Source organism: Protopterus annectens, chromosome 13.part0 (assembly GCF_019279795.1).
Source record: "Protopterus annectens isolate FY-2018-M chromosome 13.part0, PAN1.0, whole genome shotgun sequence".
In the NCBI taxonomy this organism is placed as follows: Eukaryota; Metazoa; Chordata; order Ceratodontiformes; family Protopteridae; genus Protopterus; species Protopterus annectens.
This window is the reverse complement of record NC_056747.1, coordinates 834374142-834398133: the sequence shown is the minus strand read 5'-3', so window position 1 is coordinate 834398133 and position 23992 is coordinate 834374142.

Genomic DNA, 23992 nt, shown 5'->3' with positions numbered 1-23992 from the left:
AGACACATCGACTCTCTCGATAAGTGAATTGTCTTGGATGCTGACTTGGAGGATTGGGAGGGCTCCACCATCCCTTTTGGAAGACCTCAACTTTAGTGAGGTTTAGAATACCAGAGGAGAATGTGGCCCACAGATCCACCCTCCCAGGATGAGCAGGTCTTTCTGAGGCATACAGCCGAGGCATACAGCTCAGTTACCACGAGCGCATCTCAAGAGTCGGGCTCTTCCGAAAGTGTTGAACAGAACAAAAACCCTAGCAGTGCAGTGGTGATACTAATAAAGGTTTATTCCTCACATCACATCTGGTACCTCACCATTTCTCCTTCAAAGGATGAAAACTGCAAACCCAGTATTTTATACCTGATGCCCCCTGGTGATTTAATTAAATACATTTGTTGCTATTTAAATATTCAGCATACAACACACTTTAAATATGTTACATTTTCCCAAAATTTACTATCTTTAATAAATTAAAATACATTATTAAAAAATTACATAAATAAGAACATTCCTTTTATTATTATGTTGAATGCCAAATATCTTGTATTCAAATTAAGTTTGGGATTTAAACCTTTTGGATGGAGTGTAATAAAATTCAGGATCATCTGGCTTTCTAGATCAATAACTTTAGGACAAAATCGCCTCTTCTCTGCATAAAAGGTTGACCCAACACACAAAATATGAGAGATGTTATGTAGTCCTATCTCGCCGTAATTCTTGCTGGTTGGGTTCGGAGACGAACTTCAGCTCCAACTCGGCCGATGCTAATGCTCAAGAGCTTTTACTGGCTCGAGGCTATCCCCTATCCCATGGTGCACCACGGCAATTCCCCAGATCTCGTTTGCTGCAAAAGCTTCAAGGATGTCTTCTTTACTGGCTTGTTGGCTAAGTGGAATTTTTTGATATTTTTGCCTAGATTTCTTCTTTCTTAATAATAGTTTTACCTTTATTATCTAGGGTGATTGCGTGAGTGTTAGCATCCCCTGTCACTTTCTTTAAGGATTGTATGGCCTGTTTAAGTTGGAGGGCTGTAGTTGCCCGTTTAAATTAGAGGGCCTTCCTCTCTTTGTGCTAGTTTTATTCTTTCTGTATTAAAAAGATAATTAATATCTCTTTATAGTTGTACTATTATTGTCAGATTTGTTTCTTTTCCTTTTCATTAACAAAAAATGTCAAAGGATAAAGATAGAGAACACCGCCCTTCTGGCTTTAAAAAGTGTGACAGGTGTTCTCAGAAAATGTCGTTGACTGACAGTCACACCAGTTGTGCGCATCGTCTTGGGGAGCCTCATTGGCAAGAACCCTGTACCTTTTGTCATGTGTTCAGCACCAGGGTTCTTAATGAACATAAAAGGAAACTAATTAATAGGGGTCTGATGAAAAGTTCCTTCCAAGAACAGCTGGAACAAGGTCAGACGGTCTCTAAAAATCACAAAAGGAAATCTCCATCGGCTAATGCTTTGGAACCTACAAAAAATCAAAAGCAATGGAGCTGAAGAGTTCTGGCTCCGATTATGCTTCTTCGGTCTTGGTGCCATCTGTTTCATCGGCTCAGAGACAATCACCTTTGTCGAGACATTCACCAATCTTGAAACCAATTTCACCAACATTAAGATCTCCTATTTTGGAAAGGAAGAGATCTCCATCCATCTCTGTTCCTCCAGGACACTATCTGATGAGGATGTAGATCGGGTGGTGAAGAAGCTGCTCTGCAACCCGGTGCTGGCAAAAATTTTAGCTTCTCCAGACCCAAAGATTTCGGATCCATCCCATCCTCAGTCTACTGTTCCTCCTTCGACTGCCTTGCTTTCGGAGTCTAATGTTTCGGGTTATATAGTGCTGGAACCGTCCATTCTGAGGACTCTTCCTGCTTCCTCGGAATCGATAACTCTTAACATCATCGGCTCAGTCTGGAGCCGAGGGGTCTGGCAGTCGATGCTCTCTGGTTGCCTCCAGAAGGGATAGTCACCCCAGTTTTTCTTCCAATCCGAACTTCCCTCTCGGTGCTTTGGCTCGTGTGAGCTCGGCTCCCACGTCCGCTTCGGAGCCTGCTCCTCCAGTTCGGAGTCAACCTTTCATTTCTTCAGAGCAGAGGGCTTCTTCGGAGCAGGGTGGTAAGGCTTTCAAGGTGATAGAGAGAGCTTTGTCAAGTACTAAATCCCTGCCATTGGACACGACATCCCTTCAGCAGCTGGTAGCAGCCTCTTCTCCCCCACCTGCCCCTAAGTGTAGGGAATCAGAGCCCCAAGGAGCCCCCATAGGAGGTGTTCCCCTCTTCCAAAATCTCCCCAGATTACCGCACTGGAGAGGTCCCTAGGAAGAGAGTTTGTAAGAGGAAGCATATTGACTCAACCGAGTCTGTCACTTCTGACACTGATTTGGATGAGTCTAAGGGTCTCCAAGATCCCCCTCTGAGGATGTCTCTTTTGCGGACATCCTAAAAATCCTTAGACAGAGGGGTGATTGGAAGACCTCTAACCCTACTGAGAACAAATGTACCTTGAGACTTTTGGTTCCCGACCTTCTACCTCCTGGGTGACACCGCCATATGACCAACTGTTAGGGGTTATATCTCAGAAAGCTTGGACCGCTCCAGATACACTGGAGCCTGTCCTGAGGAGGCCTAATAAATGTATTACTGCTCCAGGAGACAAAACCATTCTAACCAAGGGAGTACCTGTGGATGCTATGTTGGTAGCAGCAGCCACAAAGAAGGAGTTATCTGAGACATCCTCAAATATCCATCCTCCTAATAAAGAGTCTAGGATGATGGATAGGTATGGAAAGCGTACCTTTTCTTTGGCAGCTTTTACCTTACGATCGCTGATCTACCTGTCCCATTTTACTAGGCTGCAAAGGGATCTCCTAAAAGAGTTGGGAGATACCCTTCAGGGTTCAGTAGCTTCGGGATCCGCTGACAAGGTATTTTTGCAGCTGTCCATCCTTACCTCTATTGCTAACTCCTCCATGAGGCTGATTTCTTATGCAGCTGATAGAGCGAGCAGGGCGGCCAAATCAGGAATATCTCTTAGGAGACATTCCTGGATGCGTCTATGCAATTTTACGGAGTCCTTCAAGTCTTCCTTTACCAATATTCCCTTTGATGGTTCAACTCTTTTTAGACCTCAGGTAAAAGAGACTTTGACCAGGTGCATGCAGGAAGGGAAAACCTTATCTGCTGTGGGAATCCGTTTCTCCCTTCCTTCCAGACCCTATCCCAAGGGTCAAACAGGAGGGAAAATGTGGTTCCGTAAATCCCAAAAAGGTTTCCCTCAAGCACATGGCCAACCCTTCCCTAGAAGCAGAGGGGGAGGTTGTAATAGAAGGCGCTGCTTTCGCGGCAGAGGGGGTCCGCAACACCAGGGTGATAGAGATGCTTTCTTTGATTGGCATTTTCATCGCCCCTGAAGGGTTGCCTGACTGTCCGTCTCTGGAGGCAGTCGGGGGTTGTCTGTCACTGTACCCAAGTGCCTGGCTACAAATTTCTTGAGATCGATGGGTACAAAATATAATTTCCAGAGGTTACCTCATTCTTTTGTTTCCCATCCCCCTACAAATTGGTCTTTACCAGATGCACCACCCAATAAGATAAACCATGCAATATTAGAGGTTATCTCATTGCTTCAAAAGAGAGTCATCCAAGAAGTCCCCACAGAGCAAATAGGATCCGGAACTTACGATTCTTTTTAGTTCCAAAAAAGACCGGAGAGTGGAGATCAATTCTAGATCTCGGCAAGCTGAACAAGTCTGTAAAAAACTGAATTTCCGAATGACCGCTGTGCAGTCAGTTTTTCCATTTCTCGGAAAAGACAATTGGATGTGCTCCATAGATCTTCAGGACACGTACTACCATATCAAAATGGACAGGCGCTCCAGAAAACATCTACGCTTTCAGCTGGGAGCCAGTCATTTTCAGTTTTGAGCACTGCCCTTTGGCCTCACTACAGCTCCCAGAGTGTTCACCAAATGTATGGTGGTGGTCACGGCTCACCTGAGACATCAGGGATTCCGGGAGTTTCCATACTTAGACAAGTGGCTCCTCACTGCTAGCACCAAGTAATCCGAGCCAGGGATGAGACTCTATCCTTGTGCACCAGATTAGGAATAACAGTAAATCTAAAAAAAAATCCACCTTATCTCCATCGCATTGTATTGTCTTCTTAGGCTTAGCCCTAGACTGAACCATCATGACAGCAAAACTGACACCAGAAAGGATAGAATTGTTGCACAACCAAGTCAAACTCTTGCTGACCAAAAACAAAGTACAGGCCAGGATAGTTCTTTAAGTTCTAGGTAGTATGGCGTCCACCATTCTTTTAGTCCCCCTAGCCCATCTACACATGAGTGCTTCAATGGCTACTATTTACCCAGTGGTTAATGCAGGCTCTACCCTTGTCCCACCAAATACTCATTACAAACTCCTGCAAGAAAGCTCTAACATAGTGGTTACATACAGATCAGCTTTATCTAGGTCGTCCCCTTGATCTCCCTCAACAAAATGCAGTCTTCACCACGGACGGTTCCCAGATAGGGTGGGGGGGCATTATCTGGGAATCACAGTCCAAGGTATCTGGCAGGATCACGAGAACCACTTGCACATAAATGTTCTGGAGATGAGAGCAGTGCTATACGCGTTGCAAGCACTTCACAGTTCTCTTCCCACCGGGTGGGACAATTGCAATTCAGTCAGACAACATGTCTGTACTGTGGTACATAAATAAGCAAGGGGGAACCAAGTCTTACCCACTTTGTCGAGAGGCACAAAGAGTATGGAAATGGGCGATGGACTCTCAAAGTTTTCTGGTAGCAACACACATTCCGGGGAAGTCCATTGTGATAGCAAACAAACTGAGTTGAGGAATTCTGATGCCTCATGAGTGGTCCCTGAAAACAGAAGTTGCAGAAGAGATTTTCCGCAGATGGGGTCACCCTTGCTGCGATCTATTCACCACGTACATGAACGCCAAATGCAGCAGCTACTTTGCCCTCATTCCCCATCCGGGGATGTTACCCAGGGATGCTCTGGTCCACAATTGGCCCCCAGGACTTCTTTACGCTTTTCCACCCTTTCCCCTCATACCCAAAGTGATTCAGAAAGCAAAACTGTTGAAGAGCACCCTGATCCTCATTACTCCTTACTGGCCTCGCCAAGTTTGGTTCCCCTTCCTGTAGCTTTATCTCTTGGAGGAACCATGGATCCTGGAACCATCTCCGGACCTCCTGATTCACCATTCAGGACAGTTCCATCCTCCCATCCAAACCCTGAAATTGACAGCATGGCTGCTCCATTTCCAAGAATAGCCAGGTGTATCGCCCTTTCTCTTACTGTAAAACACATCCTCATTTCTTCCCACAAACCTTCCACCAGAAAATTATACTCCAGCAAATGGAAAAGGTTTTCCATTTGGGTGGCAAAACAAGGCATAGATCCCTACTCAGCTCCCACAGAGTCTATTCTGTCCTTCCTCGCATCTATTTTTCAAGAAGGAGCAGAAGCTGCTACCATTAGAGTTCAGTTGGCTGCCATCTCAAATTACCATTTTGGGAGCATGAGAAATTCTATTATGTCCCACTCTTTATGTAAAACCTTTTTGAAAGGAGTCCTCATTCTCAGATCTCCAGTCAGGCAACCTCCGGAGTCCTGGGACTTAAACTTAGTTCTGACCTCATTGATTTCTCCACCATTCGAACCATCTTCTTCATCCGACTTGAAATTGTTGTCTTGGAAGACATTGTTCTTAGTAGCTATAACATCTGCTAGGAGGATTTCAGAATTGCAAACTCTGACCATTTGACCTCCATATATTATTTTTCATAAGGACAGAGTTTCCCTAAGAACTAATCCTTCTTTCCTCCCTAAGGTATGCTCAGAACATAATCTACACACAACTATTGAATTACCAGTATTCTTCCCCAATTATGGTAATAAATCAGAATATAGACTGCATCAATTAGATGTCCATAGAATTTTCTGATTCTATCTGCACAGGACTAAAGATTTCAGGAAATTGGATCAATTGTTTGTTTCCTTCTCAGAGAAAAACAAAGGCTTGCCCGTTTCCAAAGTAACTCTGTTTAAATGGCTTTCAGACTGCATTTCTTTTGCTTACAAAAGTGTTGGGAAACAATTACCTGCTAAGGTAAGAGGCCATCCAACTACAACAGTATCAGCTTCATATGCCTTCAAATCCAAAATTCCAATTGATATAATTTGTGCAGCAGCTACATGGGCAAGACCTCGTACTTTTGTCAATCATTATCAATTAGATTTGGCCTCCCAGGACAGGTCATCCTTTAGGTCCACTGTGCTAAAGAGTCTCTTAGCTTGAGCCACCCGGGAAAAAGGTGCTGGGGACACTGTCCCAACCAGCAAGAATTACAGAGAAATAGGATTAGATAACATTGAGAAGTTATGTACTTACCATAACGTTCCATGTTTGTAGTCCATTTTGCCTACATTGTTGCGTCCCACCCTCCTTCCCCTTTCCTGTATCCTGGAGGAACTGGTGGACTATCCATTATGCTGCCTGACCTTGTTACAGTTGTCTGTCCATATACCATGGATAGTAAAACAGAATCCTTTTTGTGTATATGTACATAGTTATTGATAGAATAATCACTATTATGTATTTAGTTACTTTGTTGCAAACAAGATCTGGGGAATTGCCTTGGTGCAATATGGGATAGGGGATAGCCTCGAGCCAGTAAAAGTTCTCAAGCTTTAGTATCGGCCAAGTCAGAGCCAAGGTTTGGTTCCGAACCCAACCAGCAAGAATGTAGGCGAGATGGACTACAAGCATTGAACATTATGGTAAATACATAACTTCTCGTTTCATCAGATCAACCATGTACAGAATGGAAATGCTCAGCAAAGAGGACTGCTCATATTCTGGTTACGAATGTCCCCCAAATGCTCCAACACTCTTACTTTCACCATTCTTTTCGTCAACCCTTTGTACCACTTCACGCCGTTACATCCACAGCCCAAAATGTACACCACCCTAAAAGAACTGCAACTAGAACATCCCTTGACAACAAATTTCCTGTCATTTGTAAAAGTACCCGAGAGATTTTTACTTTGATACAAATCTTGGAGTGCCCACAGGGAATGTTCCCATAAGTTCATGCTCATTATGAGAACCAGGGTGTTTCAAACTAAGCAACTCTTTAAGATTTAACCCCCCCCCCCCACCTCCATGACAGCGTTCTTTACCATTACTTTGTTTGGGGGACTGACAACAGAAACAGCTTTTAAAAACAATTAATTATCTGTTAGCAGAACCAGCTTCTAAAAACAACTATCTATGTTATATCTGTTAAGAATTTACAGTATTTTGTATTATCTGATGGGAATTAGTAACTGTGAATTGTTAATGCCTTTGCATGTTTTTAGTCTAACCTTACGCAGAAATGTTACATTTTTTATTATCCTGTTTACCTTGCTTATATGTGGAGAAGTGAATCCATGAAATGGAGAAGAAGATATCTCTATTTTATTTTCATGCAACCCATCATGAGTCATGACATTTCTGTCATATTTAGGCTATCAACTACATCTCCAGAAAGAGATACTAGGCTCACACCCAGCTCCTGTTCTCGTTCAGTGTTCAATGTTCAGAGATCCCTTACTTATTGATCTTTTCAGTGATTTTAATTTTAGATCTCTACCAACTACATTCACTTTCTATTCCGGGCTAAGTAGTGTTGTGACTAGGCACAAGGTAATTGTAGGAAGAGATTTACGCCTTTGTCACACCACACTAAACTATTTCCTCTCATATTTTCTCCTATCCCTCTCACCAACATAAGTAAAAACACTACATTTCTATGTGGACAATTGGTTCATGGAATGTTAAGGAGATTGTTACAGAAGGAAAGGAAACTATTCTTTCACTTGGTCTTTAAATCTAAAGCTAACATAACTCTAGTGCAGGAAATGCATTTGCTACCTGAACAATGGAAACCTGCCCTCAAGAAAAAAATGGATTAACTCCATCATAACCTCTGGCAAAAATATGAACAGCACAGGAGTATCTATCATAGTAAAGGAAAAATTTCCCCAGGATATCAAAAGTTATGACACAGATTCTGATGGTAGGTGGTGTTACATAACGTTTAGTTGTCCATATCTTGACAAACATATTTTACTGTTAAACCTATATGACCCTTGTATCAAACAGCATGAATTTATCTTGACAATTTATAAAATCGTCTCCTCCTTTCCTAACTATTAATATAGCCTAGGTGGAGACTGGAATTGTGTTCAGGATCCACTGACCGAGAGAACAAACACTAAAACTAAGCACAACAACTATGCCTCTTTAACCATAATGGAACTTAGAAATGGCTTCTACTTATTTGATCCTTATACATCCCAACCCAGTGATACCCCCAAAAATAAATTCACTTTCTGCTCCCACTGCCACAAGATGTGGTCCAAGTTAGATTTTTTTCTAGTTTCTAATATTCTTCTAAACTTCAACGTCTTATTCCATACTGAACCCAGATTTCTTTCCGATCACTCCAAGATTACTTTTAACTATTGACTGGTCCAAAGACCATCTTACTAAAACAGACACTATAACTGAACTTTAAGTCCTAACTTACTAAACAGTAAAGAGATATTACAAGAAATTGATTCCATCCTGGACCAAGCTTTGAACTCTCTTGAACTTAACCAACTACCCTTTGACATTTACTGGGCTTCCATCAAATCCTTGATCAGAGGCTCTTTTATTAATAAAGCTTCTCACTATAAAAAAATATTGTCTCCAAGAATCTTTTATTAAAAACAAAATTACTAATCTTGAGACACACGTACACTCAAATTCTAATCTCAGATCCAAAATACAACTAATCCACTTACAGAAAAACTTCTTGATCTCAACAATAAAAACTTAATCATTTCAAGAAACAAACACTCTAACAAACTATTCTAAATGGTCCCACATGCCTTTCAAATTCCTTGCTAGATTAATTAACCAAAACAAACTCTATCCTACTATAACTGAGCTATCCTACCAAGGTAAGAGCTACCATAACACTCAAGGTATAATTGAAAATTTTGAACAAATCCACACTGGTTCATATAGTTCCCTTGACCTTTCACTAAACAAATCAGATTTGGAAACTTTTTTAAACCAACTAAACTTTCCTAAACTCAACCCTGAACAACTGACATTACTGTCATCCCTATTACCCAACAAGAAATAGTTACAACTATTAACAAGCGTAAGCCTAATAAAGCCCCTAGTCCTGATAGCCTTACTGCGAAATTTTGCAAAGCTTTTGCTCAAAACAAATCTTTCTTTCTTCTCAATCTTTTTACCTCTATCACTCACAATGAAATAAATGACTTACACTTAAATGCCTCTAAAATGATCTTTATCCCTAAATTTAACTCTGATCTCAAAAAACCTTGGAACTATTGGACTATTGCTCTTATTAACCTTGACATGAAGACCTAGCATCTATCTTAGCCAACAGAATTAAACCCATTATCCCTTCCATTATTTCTACAGAAAAATCAGGATTCACTCAAAATAGACAAACCTTTGACCCACACTCTCCTTCTTGATGCCTTGTTAACATTCTCTACCAATACCCGCAACCCCATATACACTCTGGCTATTAATGCCTTCAAAGCCTTTGACAGATTTAATGTCGAGTTTCTTCTATCCATTCTACCCAGATTCAGTACTCCCCCAGCTTTTATACAAAACATTAGAACTCTATACTCTAACGCCCATACTATCCTACAAATCAACAACAATCTTTATTCTCAAATTGATATCACAAATGGAGCTAGACAAGGATGCCCAATGTCTCCCTATCTATTTAACCTTTATATTGAACCGTTATTGTTACTAATCACCCAAAAAACTTTCACCGTATTCCCACTCTCTTCAATACTAAAATTGCTTTATCAGCCTTTGCTGATGACCTTAACCTATATTACTGTTTCCCTAATTCTGATCTTCTAAAAATACTAGACTCAATTGATAAATACTCAAGTTTCTCCAACTACAAACTTAATTTAGAAAAATCAACCATTTTCCCCTTAACTTTTTTGTCAACTTTCTGTTTACACTCCTCCTTCCCAAATTAAAATTAATAACTCTTTACAATATCTACGTATCTACTTCCATCAAGACCCCAAGCAAATCTACTTAAACAAAGATTCCAAACTTCGATCTAACATCCAACAGGATTTAAACAGATGGGCAAATTTACACCTTCCTTTTCTTGCTAAAGTTACCACAATCAAAATGAACATTTTACCCCATCTTCTATATGTCTTCAACGCTACTAATATAACTATCCATAACAAATTCTTAAAATCCCTTCGCTCCTCTGTCTCTTAATTTCTATGGTCTCCCAAATCAATCAAAATTAGTTATAGAAGTTTAATTTTCCCCAAAGACAAGGGTGGTCTAAATCTACCTGATTTTAAACTCTGTTACGATATTATCAATAGTAACAGAATATTAATATCTGTCTACGCTCCTAACTCATCTCTCTGGCCCCCTACATGGGCAAAACTCTATTATAATTATATTAAAACATTCAATTTCAGTACCAAAACTGTCCCCTTCCTCAGTACAGAAAACCTGAAAAACCTTAAGCCACACATATCTATTAAACATAAAATAACTATCCTTCAAAAGGTATTCAAATCTCTGAAACTAATGCTTTCAGAACCTTGGAACCACGTCATCTCAATCCCAACCTTAAACTGAACAACAAAATGATCATTCTTGATAAATACCCTCTTATTAGAGAGTTAACTATAGCTGACATCCTTCCTTTTAAAAATAACTCTATAACTGAGATAAGACTACACATGTCTCTTCCCAAAAGCTATATGATAATATTGAGACAAATCCTTGACGTTTGTCATAACATCTTGGAAGATACTTCTCTAACTTCTAATGACATAAAAACCTGCAAATTCATATGGAACTTGCTTCCACTTAAAAAGAAAATGATTTCTAAGTCATATAAATTTATTCTCTCTATCAGAACCCAAAATGATTTAATCTTTTCAAACTATTGGAAAGACCTAGATCCCTCCATCTCTTCTAACCAAATCTCCCAAGCTATCTTACTTTCCTCGAAACTTATCCCCCTTAAAAATCTTAACTACACCCAAATTATGATTTTAAATAATGCATATCTCACTCCATCTATACTGTCCAAAATTTATCCCTCTTCCTCTCCTCTCTGTCCACACTGTACTAACCACAAAGCTGACCTGCTTCACATTTTTTGGAGCAGCAAATGCTCTTACAGACTTTGGTGCTGTCTTAGAGTCCGACTGGAAAAGATGGGATTTGAGAAAACAACTCTGTCCTGGAAATTCGCACTTTTACATATCCCTCCTACAGGATTGTCCAAACTACAGATACAAATTTTAATAACACTCTTTACCCTTATCAAATTCTACATCACTGTTAACTGGAAGGACAGATCTCTACTTTCATTGGATGGGTTTAAATTACTTGCTCTCAAACACTTACTTGCTCACAAATATCTGATCTACACTCAAAAACTTCACACACACTTTACTAAATATTGGGACACATTATTTGACCTCATACTAGCTTAACTCTACTACCCCCTCTTCTTTGTTGGACATAAGGCATATTTCTAAATAGTTATTTGTTATACATAGTTTATTTGTATTTTTGACTTATTACATGATTGCCATCTTTTTTGTATTATATTGAAAATTGTCATTAAAGAAATTTTACAAAAAAAAAGGTTTAAAAACCTTCCATAATAAAATTTAATCCTCTTGGGAAATAGTTGGCCAACCTGCTCATCCAAATAAACAAGTGCTAAGATTCCAGCACTGTCTCATAATTTCAGAAAAGGGAGAATATATGCTAACAAATTAAAAGTCTTTATTGTTCTCTGCTGGTTCAAGTGCTCTGTGCTGCTTGTGACTCCCAACATCCTCCAAGAAAAAAACAACCGCCAGAAGCTTTTTTTTTTTACAATACACCCTTTCACCACAAGCTTTCTTTACCGCTATACTTAAAATTTCTGCATTATAACCTCTATTAAATAACCTATCCACTGCTTCCTGTAAATGTTCACCCTTTAATCTTTCTTCAGAAGTGTTCCGCAAATCATGTTTGCATTCCCTAAAAGGTAAAGACTCGATTAATGTGGGGAGAATGCATACTGGAAGTATGCAAGAAATTGTTGGCAGATGTGGGTTTGTGGTAGGACTTGAACTGAATGTTACTGTGCTCATCCATGTAAAATTGAATATCAAGAAACTGAATTCCCAAATTATTTTACTCAAAAGAAAATTTCAAACCATAGGAATTCCTATTCAACTCCTCCACAAAAAGAGACAACTTGTATACAAGGCTCTTACATATAAAAAAAAACAGATCAAGACAACATTATTCATAAAAAATTCTGTGTTATTTTTCGAACTCCCCCATATAAACAGTAGCATATGATGGAGCATATGGAGCCCCCATGACTGTTGCCTTCCTTTGCAAGAAAACCTAATTTTCAAACAAAAAATAATTGTGGTTAAACAGAATTCCAATAGTCTCACAACAAATGCAGTCTGTGGCCCCTCCTCCATCATATGCCAAACAGCCTTTAAACCCCATTCTGTCTTGATGTTCGTGTATAGGGCATTTACATAAACAGTGGCCCAATTAAAAACCTTCTTGCTACTCAGTGGTCATAACTGAATCACATACGTCATGTGTGTTGTTTATATGTGCAGGGATCTTACACAAAAACTTTCAACAATGAATCCAGTAAAATGCCAACATTTTCCAAATAGGAACTTATCCCTGAGACTATAGGTCTTCTGGGAGGGTCCCTTAAATTCTTATGAATTTTAGGAATGGCATATAAAAACGTGTCAGCTGGTTTGGAAATATTCAAATTCCTAACATCCTTAGCAGCTAAATAAACAAGTGTCTCTCCTCTGTCAGGAAGTTCCAATAATTCAGCATTGAAATCAACAATTGGATTTTTTGGCAACTTAACATAATCTGCCTTCACTGAAAGCAGTTTTTCAACCATTTGTATGTATTTATGTCTTGACATAGCTACCCAATTTTCCCCCTTTATTAGAGTGTTTGAAAACATAGTCCTTAGTGCTCCTTCTGAAACAGTTTGTCTAACACTCACTCTTTGTCAAATTGTATTTTTTATATATCCTACTAAACTTCAAAATTCATATTCAACATTTTTCATTAATAGTTGTTCAAACAAACATACAGCATTTGACAGTTTTGGTGGAGAAAACATATTCAAACATGAGAATAAGGGAACTGGTAATTTACAATACCCAGTGCGAAAGAATACATCCTTGTTACCAAATTCATCTACCTCATTTTCAATGTCTTCACTGAAAAGAAATTGATTTTCATGGATACACAGATCCAGCGGTGGATCATCCTCCACTATATCATGTGAAGTCAGTACTTCCCCCACATCATTATTACAAAAAAAACAGTCTTAAGATGTAATTTTCAACAAAATATTTTAACATCCAACAATACATCAGCAAGAGTGGGGAACCTGGTAGGTACAAATGTAGTGCCTTTACTTAAAACATTCAAACCATCACCAGAAATATGCAAATCAGATGAATTAATTACCTGCAAACCCTGAATGTGAGAATTAACAAAACCCCTACCGTATTCAATGTCCAAATTATTAAAGTCAAAAAAATAAATTCTGAGTGGAACCAATCCATTGTGCAGTAACTACATCTTGTTGTTGCCCCTGCCTCGATTTTCTTGCGTCTTCCCATTCCTTGAAAAAAATCCCTTATATGTTCTGGTTGCAGAGTCATCAGTTTGTTTATTATCAAATGAAACACTTTTTTTAGATGATGTCTCAAATGAAGAAACTGATGACTTACTTAAAGCAGAGGTATGCTGGACAACCTGTTTGACCTTGGCTCTTCCCCTTTTCAGTTTACATTGCCAGGCATATACCAAACCCGAACAAAAGTCTCCCATATTGTGCAAAAGCCTCATCTTTTTCCTAACAATAGTTTCTTGCTCATACTTGTCCATTTTTTTCTTTCTCTCCGCCATACTGGCTGAGAAGGTGGCATCTGACTATTTCCCCATCAACTTTTTCTGCAGTGCAATAATTTCCTGTTGCAACTACTCATGTGTGCGGTGATTTCTCTTAACCAGAATGCGATTCCACCCTCTGGTACATTCCAAACTTTGAAGGTGAAATGCCGAAGTACCAGATGTGATGTGATGTGCAGAATAAACATTTTTAGTATCACCAGTGCATTGCTCGGGTTTTTGTTTTATTTAGTAATTCTGTTTTGTTAGTATTCTTCCAAAAGTGTTCCAAGAAAACCTGACAAAATTCTTGCACCCCACCAAGACAGGTTATTTTGGTCTAAGAGTCCCTTGGTTGAGTCAATCACATATGAATCGATTTCATAGACATTTAGTAGAATAGGCTTTGGTATCTCTGAAATGACCACCCACTACAGACTCTCTAGAAAACAGAGGCCACTCTGGGCACTGTGTTTAGCATTACTAGTCTATCCTCACAGCTCTTGCACAATGCAGCTGAATGAGCTATGAGGACAGTCGTGGGCTTCACAATGATGTGTCATACCTGGCTCTGCCTCTGATTTTTCAGACAACTTTAAGGTGTCCTTTTCCAATGCCCCTATGGTTTTGCATGATTTTAAGGTGTCTTTTACCATTGCCTGTATGATGGATCCTCCTTGTTTCATCTGTTGGTTAAAGAGAGAATGCAGAGATAAAAACAGGATGGTAAACCACTGTCTGCCAAATTCATTATTTGAGACCTCACTACAGTTGTACAGCAGGAAACAAAGGGGTCCAAATTCCTATGGTTTAGAAAAAACTCAGCATCAACCCTCCGAGTCCATGTCTGACAGGGACAGCCATGACAGAGGCAGACTCTATAATGGATGCAGCCGCAGAGGTCATGAAAGTCTGCAGAACCATGGATACCAGGGGCCGTCTCAAATAAGCAGTCTAACTGTCCCTGAAGGGCTGCCCGATTGCTCCTTTGTGTAAGCATTCCAGGATCATTTATCCTAGTGCATGCCCACATGGATTGCCATCACATGAGATTTGTGGGTGAGATGGATAATATTTAGCAACTACTACATACCTTTTCCCTTACTCTTCTAAATCCCAACAGGACACTTCCAAATGTACTGCCCCACTAGTGAGAGGTGGCCAGAAAATAAATTTTATCTCTTCAAAAGAGAGTCATCAAACAGGTATCACCGGACCAGGCAGGGTCAGGTTATTATTCAAGGCTTTTTTTTGGCTCTGAAGGAAAAACAAGGACTTCAGGTCAATTTTGGTGACCATACTCAACCAATATGTCAAATAGATCCAATTCATGATGGTCACAGTGCAAGCAATTTTTGTCTTGCCTCCAGGCAAATGATTGGATGAGGTCAGTCGACCTCCAGGAAAGTTGCCTCTTCATCAGAATAACAAGGTTATCCAGGAGGTTTCAATGCTTCCATATGGAGGACATTCACTTCCAGGTCAGAGCGTTGCCCTTCAGTCTTACCACAGATTCCTGGATATTGACCGAGTGCTTAGCTGTGGTAGCAGTGAACTTTAGGCTACTTGGGATCAGAGTCTTCCGGTACCTGAATGACTGACTCCGTGCTGCCATGTCTAGGGAGTTATTGATCAAGACCAGGGACTACTTGCTCCAGCTTTTTCTGTATTTGAGAATTTCAGTCAAGTATGACAGCTCTCAGATGCAGCCAACACGGTCCATACAGTTCGTCAAACGCTACCTCGACACCACTTCCTGCACCTTTTGTCTCTCTGTCTAGAAAGAGTCTTCTGTATAAGGCTTGCAATTTGGAATGTGGTCCAGTTCTCATATGCATTGAGAACAGAACCCCCCCCCACTGTTTAAGGCTTGCAATTTGGAATCTGGTCCAGTTCTCATCTGCAGTGGGAACAGAACCCCTATCTATCCAAGTACATGGCTCTTCTTTGACAGTTTTTGTTCTAAGGATTCTAGGCCTAATGGTGTCTTCTGTCCTAATGGTTCACCAAGTTCAGTTCCATATAAAAATCCAACAGTGGTTTCTCATAGTGCAGTGGTTGCAACAAGAAGTCTCGCTGTCATAACTTATCTGAATCACAAATCTTTGTAGGAGCCAACTTCATGGGTGGTTGACCTGCCTGCTGTTATCTCAGGGGAGGTGACTCCCCCTTTGGGGACACTATCAGGTGAGAATAGTCCAAGGAACTTTCAGAGCAGGAGGTCAGTCTTCACTTCAATGTCCTGGTGATGAGGGTGGTCCTCCAAGAGTTACAGGAACTGTAGGACTTCCTGCCTCCAGGGGTGATATCAGTCCAAATGGGCAACATGACAACAGTTTGATACATCAGGAAACAGGGAGGAACCAGATCTTACTCCTCTGTTGAGAAGCTGAGTGTGACAATGAGCGATCGCTTTGCATCACTTCTTGGTGGCAATGCACATTCCTAGAAAAGCCAGCTGTGTTGCTGACAGGTTCAGCAGACCTGTTCTTTTGCCTCATGAGTGGTCTCTCGGTCCAAAAGTGGCACATCAGATCTTTCGCCACTGGGGCAATCTTTGCTGCCATCTTTTTGCCTCCCTGGCCATCATTAAGTTCAGCAATTATTTTGTATGAATTTCACCTGAGGGACAGTCCCTGAGAGACTCTTGTTGAGCAGTGGCCAACCAGTTTTTTTATGCTTTTCCTTCTTATGTCCAGGTTCATACAAAAGGAAGTTAGATGCAAAGGAATGGTGATCCTTATTGCCCATACTGGCCCATGCAAGTCTGCTTCCTTCTCTTCGGGCCTGATATTATGAAGCCCCCTGGCGATTGCATGCTGGAGAGGACCGGGGTCATCTCACCCAGCTCTACTCAGTCTTTAACTGATCTCATGGTTTCTTCAGTTCTAGTGAGAGCTAGGAAACCCCACACTGTCTCAAGAGATGGTTCACATCTTTCCACCTTTCAGAAAAATCTACCCGTAAAGTATACAGGAGCAAGTGGAGGCATTTTGCAGCCTGTGTAACTGCTCAAGGGCTAGAACCCTTCAGTGCATCTAAGTTCTGTTCCTTTCTAATCTCTTTTTTTCCAAGTTCTAGTTTTTCAACTAGCAGACATTTCCCGTTTTCACCAAGGCTTTGACTCCCACTCATTAGTATTTCATAGATCTTGTAAAACCTTTCTCAAGGGTACATTTCTACAGCACCCTCTAGTAAGAGAACCAATCCTTTGAGTGGTCTCAGTTTTATATTGGACACCTTAAGTCCCTATTTGAGACAGTCTTTGGAGACCCTGATGTTCATTATTTTCACTGCTGTAGTAACCTTTGGCTGTTTGAGTTGTATCCTGCCAAGGATACAACAAGCAGCCAGTCTTCAAAAAGCTCTGTCTCCCTTCCACACCTGCACTCTGACTGCTGATTGCTGATTTCCCAGCAAGGAGATAGCTAGTCAGATTGTAGATTACGTCAGCACTTTTTTGCAGCCTCAAGGAAAAGCAGCTCTGAGCCTTCACAGGAGAAGCAACTGGCTACTGGCTTTATTTCTGGCAGATAAGTCACAACAGAGGAACCCTTCTACACAGAAAATATTGCCTTTTTAAATATCTTTGGTGTATTTGTTATTATTTTCTGAAGAATACTGGCAATTTTATTAATATCAAAAGTTTATTGTTAGAAACTGCTATTTTGAGAATGGGGCTTATTATTAAATATGGGGGTTGTTTTTTCTGAGAAAAATGTACTGTTTTTTTAGTCATTTAAACTGAATTGTTAAGGATTTAAAGATGGGGAGATGTTTTATATACTGCAGATGGTGTTTGAGTGTTTTGGTGCTTGCGTACCTTTCATGATAGCTTACCCTCATTATTTTACGGCTTGAGACATTTTGCTTAAAAGTGTTATATTTAAGCATCAGGAATTGCACTTCGGGTTAGAAATGTATTTTATGTTTGGTGCTTATGTTCACCTGACGACAACTTAATTTAATTTCTTGTTTTCTGTCAGTGCCTTTTCTGTGAAAGGGACTTAAAAGTTTTGTTAGGATTTTTGTATACTGCTTGTGCTTTTGCAATTGGATTTTGAGGGTCTGTGTGGGCAAGTGTAAGTGTGTGCTACTTGTGAACACTTGCCTGACAACTTATCTTCCAACCAGTTCTTCCCAGGAATACTTGCCATCATTCAGGCTTCTTCCTTGGCTACAGCATGGATTCTTACACCATTCCAGCTGTATGTTCATCTTTCTCACTGTTGCAGTAGTGTTTTGTCTATGTGAGTTGTAACCTGTCTAGGATACAACAACCAGCCAGCTTCACAAAGCTCTGGCTCTCTCCCGCACCTTCACTGTAACTGCTGTTTGGACAGCCCAGAGGAGGAAAATCAGTAATCAAAGTGAAGAAATCTGCAGTACTTTCTTGCTGACTCAAGAGAACAGCTCTTAGGTTCTGTGGGAAGGGAGCAGCAATCCATCTTGAAGCTTAACATCTGGTAGATTCTGTGGGAAGGGAGCAGCAATCCATCTTGAAGCTTAACATCTGGTAGATAAGTCCCTATAGGAGAGCTCTTCTACAAAGAAATTGTTGCCGTTTTAAGAAAATAATATTTATTTTATTTTGTGATTAAATGCTGTATTCCCTTTTAAGAAACCCTGTATTTTTTCACAATATAGGAAGTTTCCTGTCAGGGACTGCTAAAAAAACTGTTTTAGGGCCTATTTTGTGGTAAAAGTGTACTGTTCATGTAAATTTGTAGTTGCTTTGGAAGAAATGAAAGGTCAGGAAGTGTTTTAGACAGGCAGAAAACATTATTGAATGTATTTAGTGCTTGTGCACACTTTGTGACTACTTACCTGTTATCTTTGCTGTCAGTGTGTATTATAGACAACTGCTTTATTTCTGACAGGGATTTTGATGTTTTTCTCTTAAATTTGCAAAAAGGGGCTGTGAGGACAAGTGCAAGTTTGTCTGTATGTGCTGCTTCTAAACACTTCTTTGGCAACTTATCTAATGACCAAATCATTCCAGCACTGCTTACTGACTTTCAGTCCTCATCCTCATCCTCGTCTGCAGCATAGTCCTGCTTGCTGGCTTTTCTCCCACTGTTCATAAAAAGAGGAAATAATATGATAAAAGCTCTTGCTGCAATCATGGGCTCAGTCAGTGCCTCACTTGTTGGTGAGTGAACCTTTAGTGACCATCTGTTGTTCCTCAGATCACTCACTTTCCTCTCTGGGTTCCTGTGGTGTAGTCCTTTCAACCATCATGTACTGGAGGTCAGCTACATCATCTTCAGCTGTTCTAGTGTCTGTAATGGGCATGGGGGACCATCTTCTTTGGATCAGGAAGACACTCCGGGAGATGCTTTTCAGAGGTAACAGGATAAAGAGACTTCTTAATTATTTTTTTCCGTTAGGGTGTTACCTCCAAAAAAAAAAGAAAAATCAAAAGGTTATACATATTTATCTGAAGACATGGTGTCTGTTAAAAAAGATGATTTTCTTACCTTAGCCATGCAGTGATTATGGGCTGTTAATCCTGATGCTCAGAAAGTCTTACCTGAGGAAGTATTACTTAAGAAATTAATGAGGAAAATCTGCCAGAGGATTATGGCACAAACAGAGACTGAGCTTCTTCTCCTGGAGAACCACAAGCTCATAACTCTGATATAGAGGAAACTTGCTCCATTCCACCGTCGTTGGAAGAATTCTCTTTCTCTCAAACTATTTCCAGGAAGATTGAGGTAGTCCTGTGGGAACATGTGGATTCTCCCCTTGAATTCAGGAGATGATATGATTTTTTTTACAAGTGGATATACCTCATTCTGCACCCATCCCTCCTATTTTGCCTGCCTTGGAGGATGTATTTGATATTGCCTGTAATAATCCTGACTCTAAGATTTAGCCCCCAAGAAGTCAGACTGTGTAAAGTATCTCAGACTTACAAAATTCTATTTTCTCATCTTAAATTATATTCAATTGCTATGTCTTTTTTCCTCACCAGCTGGCAAGAGACTGTTATTCAATACCACCCCCTCCCCAGTGGACAAGGAAGGCAAGGTGTTGGACAGATTTGTTAACAGAATTTTCTCTCTTCCACCGTAGCTTATAGGATTCTTAATCATCAGGCATATATGCTGAAGTTTATTCTGTTTTGTGCATACAGTTTGAGAGAATAATTTGTCTCATTTCCTTTAGAGGATAGCTTTTTATGAAACCCACTGTTCATATTCTTTCTCAAGTAAATAAACAAGCTTTGAAGAAATATGTACAGTTGTGCTGATACTGTGTCTAGGACCACTGTTACTGCTACTGCTATGGTTTTGGGAAGATATGCCTGGATACGTAACCAGAAGTGTGCTGATGAAATAGTCTGAAATTTTGAATTCTGCTTTGGAAAATGAGGTGTTGATTTGCCCTTCTGCTGCTCAAGTCCTCAAACAATTTGAAGAAGTAGGAAAGTTAATTCAGCGAGTGTCTAAGATTTTTCAAGCCCTTCCCTTTACAAATCTCTCAAATTCCGTTTCCTTTTAAAAAGCAATATGAACAAACCATGCCAACTCAAAGCAAACAGGGAACAAAAAGAGATAGCAGGAGAGAAACAACAAAAAACAAGGATCTTTAAAAAAAAGGGGGGGGGTTCTAATACTTTAGAATGACTCTGTATAATTCTATTCCCCATCCCATCCACTCCCCTCCCCTCCTGCCCCTGTCTTTTGAAGTCTGTCACAGAAACTGTCTCTTTATACTTCTCTTTGGCAACAGATTGTTTCAGACTCTTTGATGCTACAAGTGGTTCAGGATGGTACCGTTGGCACTGGATACAAATATCCCTTCCAGGGGAATTCCATCCCATCTCATCATCTGAACCAAATCATGTTTTTCTCAGGTTCTTTATCAGTTACTCACCTTAGGAGTCATGGAATCAGTGTTTTTACAGCAAAGGGGCAAAGGCTTCTATTCCAGAATGTTTTTAGTGCCAAAGATTGATCTTCTTGGAGACCAGTTCTAGATCTTTCTTTTCTCAGTCTGTATGTGAATGTACCAAAGTTCAAAATGCTGAACCTTCAAACACGACTATCCCTCATATTTCCTGTGAGAGTCTTGATAACATTAGATATAAAAGATGCTTAATATCACATTCCCTTGGCCACTGGCTTCAAGAGATTTCTGAGATTCTCTGTGCCGTGTTATCTGTTCACTGCATTATCGTATGGGTTATCTACAGCTCCATGGTTGTTTACAAAGTGTCCAGCTCCAGTGATAGCTCATTGCTGACTGAATGGCAGTCACATATTTCCTTACTGAAACAACTTACTTATCCTTGCAGAGTCTTTTCCCAGATGTCAAGAGTCCTTAACATGGGTTTCATCGTGTCTTACCAATCCGGAATTCCAGTTACATATGCAAAATCCTCCTTGATTCTGTCGCACAGGATTTTGTTTCTGGTCTGCCTTATAGACATTTTTCAGCAAAGGCTTTCCTTACACAGGAGAAGGTGGAGATTTACGTGAGACCTTTCCTGAGCTTCTCCAGTCAGTCTCAGACATCTGCAGGAGAACATCTCAGGATTTTATGGTTAATGGCCTCTGTGATTCCCATGGTTCCACTCTGCAGGTTACATATTAGAAAAAAAAAAATATTGGTTTGTAAAAAAAAAAAAAAATACATGGAGGCAACATATTCATCCTCTGGAATTTCAGATACCAATTTTGGGCTTCATGAAAAATTAACTGAACTGGTGGAGACAACAAAATGGCTTTAAATCTAGGTATCCCCCTTTTCTCCTTAGATCCCCAGTCAGTCTGTAATTACAGATGCCTCAAATTTTGTTTGGGGAGCAGTTTTTATGGGGTTAAAGATGCAAGGCCTGTGGAACTGCTCAGGCAGAGCAAAGTGTATAAATGTCAAAGAGATGTTGGCTGTGATCCATGCCAAAATATCTCTCCATCTATGGTGTTCATCATTAACACTGTCCCAGTGGCATATGGGTTCTCTGCCTGCAGAAACACACACTGACAACTTTCCAGTGCTCAGAATCCTCCCCTCTGACTCTGTGATAGGGAATTGGCTAAGCCCTCCCATCAAGGGAAGTGTAACCCCTGTTACAGAAAGTCAGTTCAGTCTTTTGCTGCCATTTGTAGCACCCACATATTTAAAACCCCTTAGCATCCTTCAGTGGTGGATTACAGCTTCCAGATGCCAATAAGATCCCTTTGGGAACTTCCCTTCTTTATTATTATAGACTTTTGGTTTCTTTATGTTTTTTTATTTATGACAAAAATATATGCATGTGTTAGCTTTATATTTTAGTTTACTTGTTATTTTCTACTGCTGTTTTCCTGTAGGAATTCTAACGTCTGTGTTTGTATGTTTAGTATGTTTGTAAGCAGTTATGATGCTTTTATTAAAGTGTTTTATGACTCATACTTGGAAACTGAATTTGTGTGGTGTCAGTTGATCACTTGGGACTATCTTGTGCATGTAGAGCAGGATGCCAAGAATCCTGTTGTTTCTGTTGTTTATTGGCTTCATTTTGAGGTTTTAGTAGGAAAATGTATTTTTTCATGTTTTTCTTAATTTATACAATATTTATTACTGATTTTAACACTGCTATAGCCATTTATCTTTAAATTGTGATTTTTATCACTAATTACTTTATTTGGATTTCTCTGGAGATTTTTTTTTTCATTTCCGACAAGGGAATCTGTAACTAAATGCTTATTTGTTCTATTTTTAAAGGTTTCTAGTTTATTTAAAGGCATATATTTGATTCTTGACTTTGTTCAAGTGAATTTTACTTTGTTTACTACACTGTGCAGGTTGTATAACACAGCTTAGCACAATTTAAAATTGTTTCTGGTATATTTTATGCAGTTTAGCCCTCTTCTGGTGTGCGGGAACATACTTTATATTGTCTGTTATTGCTGCCCTAAGTCAGCCCTTTAGTATCAGTGAGTTTTTCTCCCCGTTGTGATGGATCCTGATATGGCTTCCTGCCATCAATTCCAGTTGCATCTAAAAATAATAAACTTAATAAAAACATGCCTCAGCCTATGGTTTGTGAATCTGTTGTTGCTTTAAACTGGCCCACAGACCACTTATGTTTTACCCTGTCACCCTCTGGTGTGAGCCCGCAGCCTTCCATGGTACAGGTGTTCAGACACATCCTCCATGGTTATTCCAGTACTTAGTTCAGGTACAGGAGAACCAAAACCTTTGGATACAGGAGAGGTCCAAGGGTAAAAGACCCCTTGCCAGGCAATACTCTGTCCCTAGATATTTTGTCCTGTAGTGTAGTTCATAGTAAGAAGAAACAAACGTCACCACATAACAGACAATCAGGTTATTACCATATATAGGGCTGATGCGGTTTCATTAGCTAAGAGTTTTTTTTTTACAGTCGGCTAATTTTGGAGACTATGCTCCTATTCAGAATGACTATGGGGCTGCCTTCTCTAGAGATCAGTTTAGTGCCACAGATTTTGATAGGGACTCTGATGCAGACAGTAGTGAACACTGAGTCTGTCCAGTCTGATTATTCGGAAGGGGAACAGTTTCAAAAACCCAAGCAAGTGTTCACATTTCCACAGATGCTAGCTAGGTTTACAAATGTATTTAACTGGAAGCAATCTGGAGTTACATAAGAGATTGATGGAATTTATGATCTTATTTGAGGAAGAGATTTCAAATGTTTTGGCTGTTACTCCTCTTTTACTGGCCTTAGAAGATGTTTATAAAACTGCATGTGAAACTCCTTTGTCTAGTGAACCAGTTCCTAAAAGGCGATGAGAAAATACAAGGTGCATTATGATTTTGCAGCTATATTTGCATATTTGGCAGCTGCCAACTCTAACAAGAGAGGTTTGGCTTCTTCTGACCCTACATCACAGAATAAAATTGGCAAGTGGTTAAAATCACAGAGAAAATGTTGTCTCAGTCTAGTAATTTAG